Genomic DNA, 17,499 nt, shown 5'->3' on the forward strand with positions numbered 1-17,499 from the left:
TTAGACTACCCTTGATTTGCTATTTATTGTAATGTTTGTATCATTGGAAAACAAAATAAGCATGGCATCTGGTTATGTTACTGATGAAAGGTCATTGATATACACAAGGAAAAGTAAGGGCCCTAAGATGGAACCTTGTGGAATCCCACATGTAATTAGTTCCCAGTTGGATGGTGCCTGATAGCTTAATACATGTCTCTTTCCTAATAACACCCTTTGTTTTCTGTCAGAGATATAAGATTTTAACCATTCTGCAGCATTTCCTGTTACACCATAATATTCTAATTTACTTAAAAGGATATTGTGATTTACACAGTCAAATGCCTTTGATGGATGGTAAAACATACCAGTTGCCTGCAACACTTTGTCTAATGAATTAAGTATTTTTCACTGTAAGTGTAGATAGCCTTATCAATATCAGAACCCTTTAGAAATCCGAACCGCAACTTTGGCAGTATGTTATTTGTGATAAGATTGTTACAAAGCCGATTGTACATTACCTCTTCTAAAATTTTTGAGAACGCTGGCAAAAGTGAAATTAGACAGAAATTTGATGCTATTTCTTTATCACCCTTCTTAATGGCTTAACTTCAGCATACTTCAGCCATTCAGGAAATATTCCACTGATAAATGATGGGTTACACAGATAGCCTATTATGTTATTTAACTCATAATCACATTCTTTAATTAACTTTTTTGTTGATATTTCATCATACCCACTAGATGTTTTTGATTTTAAAGATTTTATGATGGACATTACTTCTGCTGGGGTAATGAGAGTCAACTTCATATTATGGAAATTACTGAAAAGTCTCATCTGAGGTATCCCTTGGCAGCATCTACAGAACCTGACAAGCCCATCTTTTCAGTAACAGTTATAAAATGTTTGTTAAAAAGTTCTGTGACACTATACCCATCTGTCACCAATGTATCATTTACTCTTGATACTATTTGCCCCTTTTCATGTATGGTTCTACATGTCTCCTCCTTCACTATGTCCTGTATTATCTTTATTTTGTTATCTGATATGACTATTTTTTCTTTGTAATATATTTACTTTGATGTCCATATTACAGTCTTTAATAGTTTTCAGTATTTATAGTAATGTGCTATAGCATCAGCATAATAACTGTTTTGGATTGAGAGAGAATTTTTTTGTTTTGTTTTACAAGATACCTCTATTCCTTGAGTAATCCATGGCTTCTTTGCAGACTTTGCTCTAACCTTGGTTTGTTTTGGGGGAAAACAGTGTTCAAATAAGGTAAGCACTTTATTAGCAAAAGTGTTATATTTTTCATTCATGCAATGAGCACTGTAAACATCACTCCAGTGAATGTTTCTGAGGAAAGTCCTAAAATAATCAATTTTTGGCTTTTTGATTACTCTCTTGAGTTCAAATTTAACAGATTTTATATCCTGTTCACTACTAACACTTAACAGAAGGAACTGCATGTCATGGTCTGAGAGGCCTTTGACTATTGGTTTTGTAATAAAATTTCTTTCATTGGACTTTTCTATAAAGATATTATCAATTGCTGTTTGTGAGCAATTGGCTACCCTAGTTGTGAATTTTACCCAATCAAGGATACAGAAGATTCTACAAATGGTTCATGTCTACTGTATAAGTTTGAAATTGGAACTGACAGTGAAATTTGTATAATAACTGACAATTGTCCTGATCTGCCATCCTTAAACAAATTATTTTCTGTTTGCTAACAACTTAGATACTTATTTCTTCTCTTTGTATTTAGATCATGCACGTCTGTATTTCTTAATGAATTACAGTTTCTTTTTACAAGAGTTAGTCTTTGATGTTGGTATTTGAGGCTACTGTCAACACATTAAGTTCCTTAAATTGATGCAGTGACATTATCTTAAGGACAGTCCAGCAATAAGGCTGCACCTGGTACCCCCTTCTTGTAGATTTGGTACTATATTTGTATGGACATTTGTAATGTTGCCAAACACTGATTAGATTGGATAAGATACACTTTTCCTTCCATTTAACGTTGATCAGTTGTAGACTTTTGGAACACATATTATGTTAGAGTATAATGACTTTTCTGGAGACTAGAAATCTACTCTGTAGGAATCAGCATGTGTTTCGAAAAAGACAGTCGTGTGAAACCCAGCTCGCACTATTCGTCCACGAGACTCAGAGGGCCATAGACACGGGTTCACAGGTAGATGCCGTGTTTCTTGACTTCCACAAGGCATTCGATACAGTTCCCCACAGTCATTTAATGAACAAAGTAAGAGCATATGGACTATCAGAGCAATTGTGTGATTGGATTGAAGAGTTCCTAGATAACAGAATGCAGCATGTCATTCTCAATGGAGAGAAGTCTTCTGAAGTAAGAGTGATTTCAGGTGTGCCGCAGGGAAGTGTCATAGGACCGTTGCTATTCACAATATACATAAATGACCTTGTGGATGACATCGGAAGTTCACTGAGGCTTTTTGCAGATGATGCGGTGGTGTATCGAGAAAATTGTACTGGAATGCAGGAGGATCTGCAGCGAATTGATGCGTGGTGCAGGGAATGGCAATTGAATCTCAATGTAGACAAGTGTAATGTGCTGCAAATACGTAGAAAGGTAGATCCCTTATCATTCAGCTACAAAATAGCAGGTCAGCAACTGGAAGCAGTTAATTCCATAAATTATCTGGGAATAGGCATTAGGAGTGATTTAAAATGGAATTATCATATAAAGTTGGTCGTCGGTAAAGCAGATGCCAGACTGAGATTCATTGGAAGAATCCTAAGGAAATGCAATCCAAAAACAAATGAAGTAGGTTACAGTACACTGGTTTGCCCACTGCTTGAATACTGCTCACCAGTGTGGGATCCATACCAGATAGGGTTGATAGAAGAGATAGAGAAGATCCAACGGAGTGCAGCGCACTTCGTTACAGGTACATTTAGTAATCACGAAAGTGTTACGGAGATGATATATAAACTCCAGTGGAAGACTCTGCAGGAGAGATGCTAAGTAGCTCGGTACGGGCTTTTGTTAAAGTTTCGAGAACATACCTTCACCGAAGAGTCAAGCAGTATATTGCCCCCTCCTAAGTATATCTCACGAAGAGACCATGAGGATAAAATCAGAGAGATTAGAGCCCACACAGAAGCATACCGACAATTCCTCTTTCCACGAACAATACGAGACTGGAATAGAAGGGAGAACCGATAGAGGTACTCAGGGTACCCTCCGCCGCACACCGTCAGGTGGCTTGTGGAGTATGGATGTAGATGTAGACGTAGATGTGAGGAAATCCACAAAGATGTAGAACATATGAGAAAAGAAGAATGCCTAATACATATTAAAAACAAAAAACAAAAAAAGAAAAGAAAACAAGAGAGATATGCTGCTCCTATGACCTTAGGTGCAATGATCCCATTGATATGGGGTAAATAAAAAGACTGAAACATATATTCATTTAAGAAGTAATACCAATCTTGTCACAAATGTGTAAATGAATACACATTATCAAATAGAAATCAGTTTACAACACTTATTTACATTGATCACATTACTGAACTGAAGATGTACGGAAGTGAGTTTCTCACTCACATTCTTCGATATTATTAATATACAGTCAATTAACTCTACTAAGAAATTCATTTACAGAGTAGGAGTTGACCACCAACAAGTTCATTAGGTTCCTCTGAAGCTGAACTTTAAAAAGTTAAATTTTCTGTGGTTGCTGGCAAGTTTTTGAAGACATGTGTTTCCACGTAATGGATATCTTTCTGGACCAAAGCAAGTGACTTTAAATGTTTGTACAGGTTATTCTTATTTCTAGTGTTGATTCCATTAACTGAGCTGTTGGTGTTATCTATGACAAATTTCATTAAGGAGTAAATACAGGGTGTTCCATTTATTTGATGACCACCTGTGCGGTGTGTTAGATGCCAGTCAGTGAGCGCTCTGTTACCTAGCACTCAGATGCCATGTCACCCGTCTACTGCTGCTGTCTGATGTGACTACATTTAAAACATAAGCAAATAAATTTTGTGCTCATGCATGTCGCACAAGGAGGTGTTGGAACTGCCTGCCATTATTTTCCATGCATTTCTGACATCTATTCAAGAAATTATTAATCACACAATGTAATTCTCTCTGACATAATGAATTAATTGATTCACAGATATTATCCTTGAGTTCCTCTATTGTGTGAGGATATGTTGTATACCTTTTGTCCTTCAGCACACTCCACAAATAAAATTCACACAGAGTTAAATCAGGACTTCTAGTAGGCAAGATGTTGTTACTAATCACTCTTTAATCGAACACATTGTGAATTGCATGCAAAGAAATATTGGCTGTGTGAACCCTTTCTGAATCCTGTTGAAAAAATGTGAAACTTCATTTTCTTTCACTCATTTCATTAAAAGATGGTTGCTAAATGTTTTGCAATATCTTTCATTTGTGATTGTGTCATTAAAAAAATGGGCCTATTATTTTGTCACCACTAACGGCACACCACAACCCTATTTTCTGATTGTGAAGGGGTTCCTCGTGAAACACAATAGGTCTATCTGCACTCCAGTGTCAACAGTTTTGGGAATTAACATACCTGTGTAGATGGAACCAAAAATTGTGACATCCACAACCATGACACAAGACAGGTGAAAATTTTTTATCAAGGCTCTGCATCTCTCACTAAAGTACATAGGGGAGTTACTGAGTCAGGTATAAAGGTCTTCAATAAGCTCTCCATAAATATAAAAAAGGAAATAAGTAATGTACAGGTTTTCAAAAGGAAACTAAAATTATTTCTCATCAAACAAACTTTTTATAAAATGAATGAATACTTAGAGTTATGATGTACAAGAGTGGGGGAAACTGCCTAAGAAAAGCACTCCCTTAAAGATAAAGTGTGATGCTGTTACTTGTAGTTTAACTAAAATTGTGGTGATAAAATGTAAATTTATCTGTTTCATTATGAGAAAATGTGAACTCCCATGTATCCAACTCTCTTGAGCATTCACTTAAGCTTCTTCTTAAGGAATGCAGTTAAAACTTGTATTCATTCAAACCATGACCATGAAGAAAATTTACTTCCTTAAATATGTCAGTAGCATAAAAATATGCACTGTCACTTATTCTACTATTTTAAACAATCACTTAAACTGTTTTTGGCATAATGCAGGCTTTAATACTGCATGTAAGTAATTTTTCTTGTAAAATAAACCAATGTCTGTGTAATGTGATACATAAATGTTAATGTACTACTGTAATTGCATCAATTGACTTGTCTTATATTACTTGTACACTAGCTGTATAATCAACAGGACCAAACAAATAAATAAATAAAAAATAAATAAAACACTTTTCTACCAGAAATAATGTAACATCAAAATCATTCACCTTACATGTTATTAGAGAGTTTGGTAGTTTGTTAACTCAACTCAAACCATTGATCTCTGGCCTTCAGTCCATCATTTTAATATTGTCCTTTTCCAAAAATAGCTATAATTTGTCTTGGCATCGTGATCATGTACATCACACATCACTGGAGTGATAACTTCCATATGAAGTCTCATAAAGAATGGAACTACAGTAGACTGTTGGTTATCTAGACATTGGCCAACAGAATGATAGCTTGACCTAACTGTTACTTGCATGCACGTACCTCCCTCCTCTGGGTCTTACCCCCCCCCTCCCCCCTCCCCCCTCCCCCCTATTCTCCACCGCCCCCCTCCCCCCAAAAATCACAGAAATGACAAGTTATTGACAATAGTAACTGTTTGTGCTCTGTTAGAATCACAAGTGTGCCAACTTTGCCACCTAAAGTAAACTTGTGTATAAAATGCTTAAACGTAAAAGTGTTGTCCTTTCTTTGAGAAATAAATACAACATCAATAAAATGTTAGGAGAAAGGTGACTCTGCAACCAAGTTATCTAATAAGTATAAGATTGGTAAGTCAAAAATTATGATTATAAAAAGTACTGCATGAACTAAATGAGATAAGTGCAAGCTACAATCTGACTATGTCTATAAATAAAACTAAAACCACGGCCTGTTATGGTATTCACCCAGCATGAACAAAAATGGTCCTCAATAATAAACTGATAGAACAAGTAGCCCTTTTCAAGTACCTACGATGTGACATACCATATGATCAAGACATGAATATACTTACTCAAAAAATATAGAAAGAAAAGGCAATTTAATGTAAAGGTAATTTTGGTGGGACATCAAAGTTTAAAGCAAGTATGGGCTGATTAAAATGCTGTAAGCCAAGATATGACATTTGTGAACTTCAAATACAAGGAAAAAAATTGTCTGCTGATTCTTCAGCAATCGATTCATTCAAAATCAAACTGAGGGATATATTGAAGGAAGAGGATTATGCTCTCAAAAACGTTTACAATGCTGATGAAACTGGGTGCAATTGGAAAACTTTACCAATAAATCTCTTGCTTTATGTCATGAATCAGCAGCACTTCATCATAAAGCAAGTGAGAATCATATGACTGCTTTAGCTTGTGGTAATGCTACCAGTAGCCACTGCCTGCCTATGCTGATCACTGATAAAAGCAAGAAACTATTGTTTCCAACATGTTAATATGCCTGTGATACCTGTTGTTTATGCAGCACAAAAGAGTACCTGAATGGATAGCATGATTCTGATTGAATGTTTATGGACATTTTTGTACCCTTTGTAAAAGCTCACTAGTTAAAAGAATGCCAAAAGGGAGAAAATGTTACTTTTCCATGACAATGCACCAGCTCATCCATCAAGTGATTTTATATGAAAAGGACGAATCCATAAATGTGATGTTTCTTCCAACTAATGTAACCTCCTTACTACAGCCCGTGGATCAAGACATTATTGAGACTTTCAAATGGTATTGCAGTAATGAACTATTACATAAATTATTGTTAGAAAGACAAGAGGAGGGACAAGAAAGTCTGTCAAGAAATCACAAACATATTGATTTGAAAGTTGTGTCCTACATGTTCAGAGCAGCATGGGATAGCGAAAATGAACAGAGTTTGAAACAAGCTTGGAATAAAATTTTGGGAGTGACAGAAAGTTCACAAAGTCTACTTGAAAATACAAATGGAATGATATATCCAAAATGCTCAGTATGCTAAAAGAACTAAATTACCATTAATGTGATGAAGAAGACATTCAAGAATGGATGATGTCAGTTGCCCAGAACCCTGGGGTCAGGGGAAACTACTGGACAGGACAAGAAGGGAAAACTGATCATTGGAGACTGGACCAGATCAGATTTTAAAATGTGAGAACCTAAAGGCAGAAGATAGGATATAAGCAAGACAGAGATTGCTGACAAAACATCATGCATCCGTGTTATATGTAGTAGAGGTGGGGGGAGAATAAACAGGTCAGAAGATAAAAGATATAGAAAATAAAGTGGATTGCAGGAAGGAATAGTTAATGAGAAGAAATGCTGAGACTGAAGAAACTAATGTAAATTAAATTCAGACCCAAGCACATGTGTAATGCCAGTTTCCCACTGCAGAGTTCTAAGAAACTGGTGTCTGGGAGAAGAATCCAAATGGCACTTGGGGCGAAACATGAACTGAGGTAATGACTGTCATGTTATAGAACTTGCTCTGCAACAGGATATTGTGTTTTGCCAGTATACAGTCTTTGTCTATGGCCATTTATCCTAACTGATAACTTGGCAGTAGTCATACCAATGTAAAAGGTTAAATAGTGTTTACATAACAGCTGGTACTCAACATGGGTTGTTTCATGAGTGGCTCTCCCTTTCATAGTGTATGAGGTGTGATAAAAGATATGGTGAATAATTTTATTATAATGAAAATTATAAGCTTACATGAAATTTGATTTAATCTCCTTCAAAGTACTGTCCTTGGATAGCAATGCACTTATCCCAATGCTGAATTCAGCCGCTATCTTATGGCCCTCTCAAAGTCAAGAACGGTGTCAAAATCTTTTCCTTTAAGCACAGGCTTTATTTTTGGGAATAGAAAGAAATGGTATGGTGTGACAAGGTGTACAAGCTTTGCTCCCACTGTTTTTTTCCGAACATTTGAAGCTTTAGTGAAACAAATTGATTACACATATATCATTTGAAGCATTTTCCATCACTGGCTACTACTTTCTCCCATCTTTCGGGCAGTGTATGAATCCCACGTTAAAAAAATTGTTCATCTTTTGAAGTGATCCACGAATTGATCCAATTTGTGACTTCTTCACGAGATCAGAAGTGTTGGTCAACCAGGCCATGTGCCATTGATCTAAATGGGTGATAGAGGTAGCAATGTCTGGAGAACATGGCGAGTGAGGTAGGACCTTCCATTTTAATGTTTCCAAGTACGTTTTGACCTCTTTTGCAATGTGGTGTCAAGCGTTGTTGTGCTGCAAAATCACTTTATCATGCCTCTTGCTGTGTTGTGGCCATTTGTCATTTAATGCCTTGCTCAAACTCATTAACACATTAACTGCATTTGATAATGAGCACCTGTGATTATTTCACTTGGTTTTAACACCTCATAGTACACGACACCGAGCTGGTCCCACCTAATGCAGAGCAGGATCTTGGAGCCATGAATAATCGCTTTGGCCATCAACATGGAAGCATGGCCAGGATATCCCCATGATTTTTTGCATTTAGGGTTATCATAATGAACCCATTTTTCATCCTTGGTCGCAATGTGATGCTGAAATCCCTTCCATTTTTGCCTCTGAAGCAACTGTTCACAAACACCATTGAACATCTCTTGGTTTCAGCTCACACAGGACCCAAGTTCCTTCTTCCTGAATCGTGCCCATAGCCATGGGACGTTTTGAAATGGGTTGCTGTGTCACTCCCACTAATTGTGCCAATTCTTCTTGAGTTTGACGTGAGTCTGCACTCAGCAATGTCTCCAATTCTGCATCTTTGAAAACATTCTCTGACATGTTCTTCCACTAATGGCATCCTTACCATATGTACCTGAGAGCATGTGATGAGACTCAGCCGCTGTTTTCTTCATACTGAAACGAAACAGTAGCACCTCCCACAAATGATGAGAATTAGGCTCATAAACTGACATTTTCAATCAAGAACAACTTTATGATGCAGACAAAAATCGACTAATGTTTGAATGAGGTTATGTTGACCGAGGTCCAAGCCAACTGTCTGACTTCTGCGATCTGTTTCTTTCAACCACTGCATACCATTGTCGCCAGCTATTGGCAAACAGCAGAAGCAAAGTTGTACACCTTGTAATTTGGTGAGTAAGATGGATGTGGATGGACAGGTATACTCATGAAGCATAAGTGAGGTATGGCACAGTGCATTGTCATGATGAAGAAGGGAGCCAATGGCCCATTTTTTTGGTCTCTTTCTTTGTATATAGTTTCACAAACATTGGAGTACACCTTTGTAAAACTTGAGATTTACAGTTGTTCTGCATGGAATTAACTCTGGTCACACTGTAACCTCAACACAGGGGGGGAAAACAATGAACATGACTTCGACATTTTGTTTTGACTGCCATGCCTTTTTAAAGCAAGGAGATTCACTGGTTTTTCATTGGGAACTCAGAATTTTCATCTCAGGGTCATATCCAAAGACTCAAGTTTCATATCCAGTCACAATTTTGCACATGAAATCTGGATCTGAATGAAGATGATCCTTCATCTCTATGTAAACTACACTCGATTTTCCTTCTGTTCATTACTCAAAAGTCTGGGAATGAATTTTGCACGCACTCATCTCCCTTGAAAATTATCCATTAAAATTATTTGCATGGACTCATACAAGGTGCTAAGTCCTTTGGTAAGCTCTTGAATAATTATATGCTTGTTTGAATGAACAATTTTTGCCATTTTTTACATCTTTTCCTCTGTTTTCAAAGTTCATAGACATTCTGGGCATACTCATCTTCTACCAATTCATTTCCACTTTTAGATCACTCACAACACTTGTTAATACTCTTCAGAGCTACAGAATTATTTGTCAAATACCAGTTTCAACATTTCACAAGTTTCTCTAATACTTTTTTGGCAACTTAAAACGGAACTAAATGTTCACACATTGTTTGACGTCCATAATGTGTGACAGACACAGTAAACACAGCCTCACTCTAATTTCAGAATTTGTTCTAATTTACCATTCCCTATTTCAATGGATCACACTATTGGACAAATTACATCAAGTGGTTCTAGCATCAGCAGCTAGTGCTAAAAGAATTCATTCACTGTAGTTTTTAATCACACCTCGCATGTTTTGCCAGTTACAGGGCTGGTATAGGTGGTGAGAGAGGGTGCATGAGGCAAGTCACACAGTGGGTATGGTCACAGGGCAGGATCAATAGGGTAGGGTAGGGAAATGGGCGCAGAAGGAACAGAGGATCTGACAAGAACATTGCGGATATTTGCTGTGGTGGTGGTGCGGGGTTACTGAGTAGCTATTCCAGGTGTGGTGAGAAAAATGTCAGACAAAATGGACCTCATTTCAAGGCATGATTTTAGAAACATAGCCTCGTCAAATTAGCTGATTAATACATTCAAGACCATGATAGTACTACGTGACAAGAGGTATACTTGTAAGCTGGAGGGATCAGCAGTACCAGGATTGGATATGATGGCCTGGGAAATCTGCTTTTGGATTAGGGTGGTGGGGTAATTATCTCCAGTGAATGCTGAGGTGAGAATGGTGATGTATTGCTGTAAAGATTCTGCATCTGAACAAATGTGTTTGCTTCAAATGCCAAGGCTGTATGGGAGGGAGCATTTGACATGGAAACAATGGCAGCTGTCAAAGTGTATGTACCATTGTTTATTAGTAGCTTTAATCTGAACAGAAGTGTTTAGCCAACCCTCAGTGAGGATGAGGTCAACATCAATAAAAGTGGCATGGGATTTGGATTAGGATCATGTGCAATTTGACTGGGCAAATGTATTTAGAGATTCCAAAAAAATTGGCAGGAGGACCTCACCATGAGTCTCTAGAGCAAAGGTGTTATCAATATATCTAAACCAAACCAGGAGCTGAAGGCTTATGGATCCCAGGAAAATCCCCTTCAAGAAATCTACAAAAATATTGGCACAGGAAGGAGCCATCCTGGATCCCTTGTCCGTGCCCCTGATCTGTTTGTACGTCTGCCCATCAAAGGTAAAGTAGTTGTTGGTAAGTATAGTCAGTTAAGGTGAGTGGAAAAAGGTGGGCACTGGTTGAGATAATGGTCATCAGCAGATAGACCATTTAATGGGGGATGTTGATATAGACGGAGGTGGTATCAATGGTGACAAGCAAGGTATGTGATGGGTTTGGGACAGGCATGGATTTCATATGGTCTAATAAATTGTTTGTGTCTTTAATATAGGAGAGAAGTCTTTCTGCAGAAGGACACAGGTGTTGATCAACTAAGCCAGATATACATTCTGTGTGTGCTTTGAAGCCAGCAACTATGAGATGGCCAGAATGATGGGGTTTGTCGAATTTAGGAAGAAGTTTGTGACGAAGCAAGCTGGGATCTTTTTACTTCCTCTCTTGTTTTGCCATCATTTTTTTCATTTTTGACTAATTACTGTTAACATATGTGAGTATAATCTGCAATTCCCTAAAAGAGAAAAGTTGACCCTCAGTATTAAAGAATATACCACCAGATCTCATTTTGTGCTTAGTTTTATGTATGTAATCAATTTTCTAATTTATTTTGACTATTCCTAGTTAACACTTTTGTTGTAGGGTGAAATCAGTAATTGTTTCATAACTTAAATTCTGTTGACCTATAAACAAATATAAATTCTGTAATAATTATAAACATTTGAAGGAACAACTAATAGCATTTTTTTAAGTATTTATTTGGCTCTGTTCGGAAACATGTTGGCAAAGCCAGCCATTAATTAATTCTAAAGTAATTATGGGGTTTGTCAAAAGCATTGTTTGTATATCTGTTAATTTCATCATTTAAACAAATAATTCGGCTTAACCCTTGTGGTAGAAGAAACTGTCAAAAAGTAGAAATTTTTCTATATATTCAGTTAATTGAATGAGTTATATTTTAATTGTAATTTCTGTAATTTAAATATCAAACTATGTATAGTTCCAGTACCTATTATTGTGAGGATATATAAAGGCCTGAATATTGGTCTTGAGTCTGTCAGTACATGGCTGAGTGTCAGATGAGGGACCCATCTTGGTTAGATCAACAACAATGCAACTGTGAAATAAGTGTAACACAAATAGGCCATGTGTTAAGACAATGACAGTGTCTGTTCAATAAATACCATATTATTCTGCAAGAACTGTGAACTACGTGGTTTGGTTTTTACTGCTCATAGATATTCAACAGTAAACTATTGTAGCAATATACTGATGTTTGCCTGCAACCTATTAATGATGCTTATCAAAATCTGCCAGTAGTTAACTGGCGATATAACTGTGTATTATTAGGGGAGGAGGGGTTGTGAACAGTGAAAGTAAAGAACTGTGAAATGCAGCTGTGCACCTGTCGGCTACATTATTTACAGTAATCAGTGTTGTACTTCCACCCCCCCCCCCCCCTCCCCCCGCCCCCATTTTTCAGCCAGTACCACAATGCAGTATGTCAACACAGAGGACTATCAACAAGATAATAAAGGAGGTGAACTCCACGTTGTCTGAGTGGTGTAGGAAGTTCTGTGAATTGAAGTGTTAGTCTGTTGAGGGGCCTGAGGTTTCAAGGAGCGATTAAGATCAGTTCGTATCACTTGGCAGATGCCGAATGTAGAGGTGCCAGACAGCTGATGTAGACTCTCACTTAGCTGCTCCTGTTGGTCAAGTAGCACAGTGGTAGATCCCTCATCCACTGGGAGGATAGTGACGGAGTGAACAGTTATTAGGGAATGTTAAGGGACTGGTCTGTAATTTTGGAAGTCCATTATTTTACCCTTCTTACACAGGTGTATCTGCTCTTTTTCCTGGTCACTTGGGACTAAGCCCTGTGTGAGAGAGTCACAATAACTGCAAGCTAAATAAGGGCCAGTATCAAAGAACACTCCCTGTAAAACTAAACTGGGATTCTGTCCACACCTGGTGACTTATTTGTTTTCAACTCTTTCAGTTGCTTCTCAATGTTGGGAATGGCTATTTCTATTCTCTCCGTATTGGAATCTGTGTGGCAGTGAAGTAATGGTTGTATTTGTGATCTTTTTGCATAAATAACTCATTTAAATATGAAATTTAAAACGTCATTTTTCCGTTTGCTTTCACCTACTGCCAACGTAGACTAGTTGAGTGACTGGATAGAAGCATTTGACCCACATACCGATTTTCTGTAGGATTAGAATTTTCTTGGGTTCTTGTCAAAACCTTCTGCTGAGATATGATGGAGGAAGTTGTTGTAAGTTTTGTGCACCAATTTTTTTATATACACGTGAATTTCTACTAACATTTGCCAACAATGCTCCTCCTGTAATAATTCTCTGAGCTCATTGTCCATGATATCAGTTGACTGTCAGTCACCTTTTGTGGAGCCGTCACTTTTCTGTAATAATGCCAATTTACTGCTCATACTCCTCCTGTTTTTCATTATTGGAAAAATCCCATCTACTCCTGTTGTTGGTACAGATCCTATATATGCCCGTGTCTTCCTTCCTTGCCCAATTTTTAAATTGAGGTTCATCTACATGACAATAGTGACTATATTTATTCTGTAATTCCCTCGCAGAAATTTTGCTTGTGACAATTTTCCTCATTCATAAGCTAACAGGAAATTTCATATTTTGTAATAGATATGTCTGCTGCAATTGATCTAAGGATGCATTAGCTTTTCTCCATTCCCTACCAATGTTCTTTCCCTGTATCAACATTGGTATCAAGTTGAAAAATACATGTCACATGCATTTCATTAATAGCTGAATCTAAACGTTTACCTTTCTTTGGGACAGCTTATGATGTCCTCTGCTTTTACTGTATATATTGGACTCCATGATTCTAGTTTACTCTGGACTTCATTCAGGGCAAAATTTTCTCTGGAAATCTTTTCAAAAGGTTTTCAGATCTTGAAATTATCTATATGGACTATGCTCAACTGATCCGCATCACTTTCCAGAGGCGTAACAAGGAAATTTACTCTCCTCTTATTCTGCAGATCAAAATTCCTTTAATCCTCGAGTTGTTGAGTCCTTTTTTGTGACACAAGTGGGCTCGCAGCACACTTTATACACATGTAAAGAATATATGTCTTTATGTTACCAAGGTAAACATGTATGAGCAAAATCACAGTTTAATCTTAGTTTTATTCAACAATGTTATAATAAATTTACATTATATGAGCTAAATCACAGTTAAATTAAAAAATAATAAAATAAACATTCATTACATCTCTCTGTTGCTGCATACAAGTGTTACCCCACAGAAATGACCTTCTTGAAGCTGTAAAGAGTGCAGCTGTGTCAGATCCCAGCCAACTGCATGTTCAATTACTAATTATCTCATAGACAACTGCCTCATTAAGAGAGTGTGTTGCTAGTTTGTAACCTGTGACATTTTCTTGCAAGGACTGTAATTTTTTCTCGCATCGTGTGTTGTTTATTTTATGTTACGGCTGCTCCCTTGGAGTATGACAACACAGCTTACCTCTGAGTTAGCTGAAGGAATAGGTATGGGTTCATCACTGTAAAACAACAGTGGAATGGCACAAGACAATGTTATTTGTGGTTGGTGCAATTTATACACAGGCACACCCACTTGAGTGTGAAAAATACTACACTATGTGTTTTATAAATCATTTAGGTGTAAAGGAAATCACTCACCAACTAGCATAAGCATTGAGTCATTGACAGCTGTACACAGAAGAGAAAGAAAACTTGGTATCTTTTGGAATAAATCCTTTGTTGAGCTGGAGAACAAATACACACACACATGCACACACTTCTGCCCCTAATTGTGCTGGGTGTATTGTGTGCCCAGCTGGCACCAACGGCTTTCAGAACAAGATCTACCACTAGCATCTATGCTGAACTGTTCCTGAACTGCCCATGCATGATAAAACCATTCGGGGCAAGGGGATTTAGTTGGCAGTTACACTGTTTTCCCAGACAACATCCTTAAGATTCTTCTCCCAGCAGAATTCAGCATGTCCAGTCTTGAGTTATATAATGCTGATGACTTTCATACAGATTAGTTGTGCCTATACAAAGATTTCCCTTACCTGCTGCCTCCCCCAATTTGCCTTGCAGACTATCCAGAGCATGTACCTAGCAGAAGATTCTGTCCAGGACATCCAAGCTGCCCCATTTCCATACAGAAGAAGGACAAGGAGATGTTTTGATGGGTACTGGTGCGCATCTGAATTTGTGGTAATGAGATCAATGATATAGCACACAAGCAGGCTTCTGATGTGACGTTACACAAGGTCAGTCTGCAGTTAATTATGTAAAAGATGAGGACAGTTTTTGGTACATGGAAAAGGGAGTGAATAGAAATGAGAAAATAATACTTGGACAGTGAAACTAACTACCAAATCATGGCATGCTTTGTAATCCCCCTTCCCTTATCAACGGTTTAGTTTGTGGTGATCAGACATCAGTAAGAAATGGTTAACAGAGAGAACATACTTCATTGCGAAACTGATCATGTTGCCTAAAGTGAAAATGTATCTCTTTACTTTACGAGTGTTAAAGTTCTTCAAATTTAGTTGGAAAATGAAGCTCTTTCAAGCATACCATTTTTACTTTCTTTATTAATTCGTAAGTAACCCACTTCCTAACAATGCCTAGACCCAACTGTGCTCATTTTAACATTCAAATATATCATTGGTAGAGCACTTGGCCACAAAAGAGAAAGGTCTCAAGTTCAAGTCTTGGTCGGGCACACAGTTTTAATCTTCCAGAAAGTTTCATATCAGTGCACACACTGCTGCAGAGTGAAAATCTCATTCAGTTAAATTTTAGTTCCACTTTCACAGTGAAGTTTGCCATTGCTGTATTGCTTACTCAAATTAATCTATTGTATTACATATGTCCACAGCAGCCTTTACAAATGTTCATATAATAATATGTTCTACCAGCGGATGTTACTAAGAATGATGATACTGTTTTGACCACAGATTTTGTTTGTAATTACCCACATCCTCTTTGAGTAAATTGAATAATTAATCACTGTTGTCCTATAAATTAAAGGAAAACCTCCCATATTTCATTATGTTAGCAAACTGTTCAAATAATGTTTTGGTGTGACTTACCTACATATGAAAGTTTCATGTGGAACCTGAACAGTATCTCCCTCTTCACATTTTGGCACTTGACTGGTAGTGGTTGGCCATTACTGAACGTAACAGCAGGACAATCCCCCAGCTGGAAAAGATGCACTTGGCTCCAAAAGTTCCAGAGAGGTATCCCCTACAACTTTCATCCAGCCTCTCAGATGAGACAAAATCATTATAGCTCACCTTCTTTTAGAACACTGGCCTTCAGTCCAGGCTTCCTCTTTCATCATGATGAGCCTCCAGATTGCAGTGCAAGTAGCTTCATTATAGAAATGTGTCGTATTTGAATTGAATAGTATTTGTTTGCTGGTGAAAGTACATTAAATGTTTTACCAGAGATACGCCCTCCTAGAGATGTGCCCTCTGTTTTAAGCAATAACTGGACAAGTTTGGTATGAGTTTTAAAATTTTATGAGGAATTAGGACCCAACCTTAAAATTTATATTATAGAACAGGCAGCTATGTGTATCGGGGTAAACATTTTTGTATCTTATATCCAGCAAGTCTTCAATTCAGAAGGTAGTATTTTAAGTCATGACTACCAAAATTTTATTTAACTGTGAGGATATGTTCTTGGGCTTCTTGAGCATGTGTGATCTCTCTCTCTCTCTCTCTCTCTCTCTCTCTCTCTCTCTCTCTCGCACACACACACACACACACACAAAATCATATATATTTGTATTCTTTGTTTTAGTATACCTATTTTTAAAATCATAATTTTAAGTACTAAAAGTAGTCTTTTATGCATTATTGTGAATCTGTCCAATATAATTTAAACATGAAGCAACATTGTTCCAGGAAGTGGGAAGGAGCTGCAGAGATCAGCTCTTCTCACATGTTTGATCCACATGGGTGGCCCATCAAGCTCTACAATTGTGTTCGCATTCTGAAAGAAGCTGCTAAGATATTTCTATAGAACATTATCACAGTAACATTTTAAGGAAAGACTTCTTTGATCAGTTCACTTACTGCATACAGTCATATTTTTAAGAGCATAAATAAACATGCTCTAAAGCATCCTAAAACCAACATCATCAACACCTGATAATGGTCAGTAAGATCTGAAATGAAGTATCGAGGCAGAAGTTATGCATCTTTGGCAGATTTCCTGAAATTTTATGGAATAATCAATATAATAACAAAATTTTAAATGGCATTACATTAATTTTATTTGCATGATGTGAGAATTCCTAGTGAACCTACTCCTCATACTGAAAAGGTAATTCTGGTGGCAGGGTGTGTTGTTAAACTGGAAAAAACAGGCCTCTGAAGATCTGGGTTAAAACTTCATGCTTGCTTCCAATATAA

At 37.3% G+C, this 17,499-nt stretch overlaps 1 protein-coding gene across 5 annotated transcripts in view; it reads left to right on the forward strand.

The window, feature by feature from the left end:
• Positions 1-17,499, forward strand: part of LOC126354490 (meiotic recombination protein DMC1/LIM15 homolog) — a 108,735-nt gene that overhangs the window by 3,789 nt on the left and 87,447 nt on the right. Inside the window, exon 2 of one of the 5 annotated variants that reach the window (XM_050004214.1) lies at positions 1,212-1,261. The exons of 3 other annotated variants lie outside the window; for them this stretch is intronic. The gene's annotated coding sequence lies outside the window, so the exon portion shown is untranslated. Of the gene's footprint in view, positions 1-1,211; positions 1,262-17,156; positions 17,242-17,499 lie in introns of those variants that run through there. One more of the 5 variants, XM_050004216.1, reaches the window with a different exon arrangement.

This window comes from Schistocerca gregaria, chromosome 3 (assembly GCF_023897955.1).
Source record: "Schistocerca gregaria isolate iqSchGreg1 chromosome 3, iqSchGreg1.2, whole genome shotgun sequence".
NCBI lineage: Eukaryota > Metazoa > Arthropoda > Insecta > Orthoptera > Acrididae > Schistocerca > Schistocerca gregaria.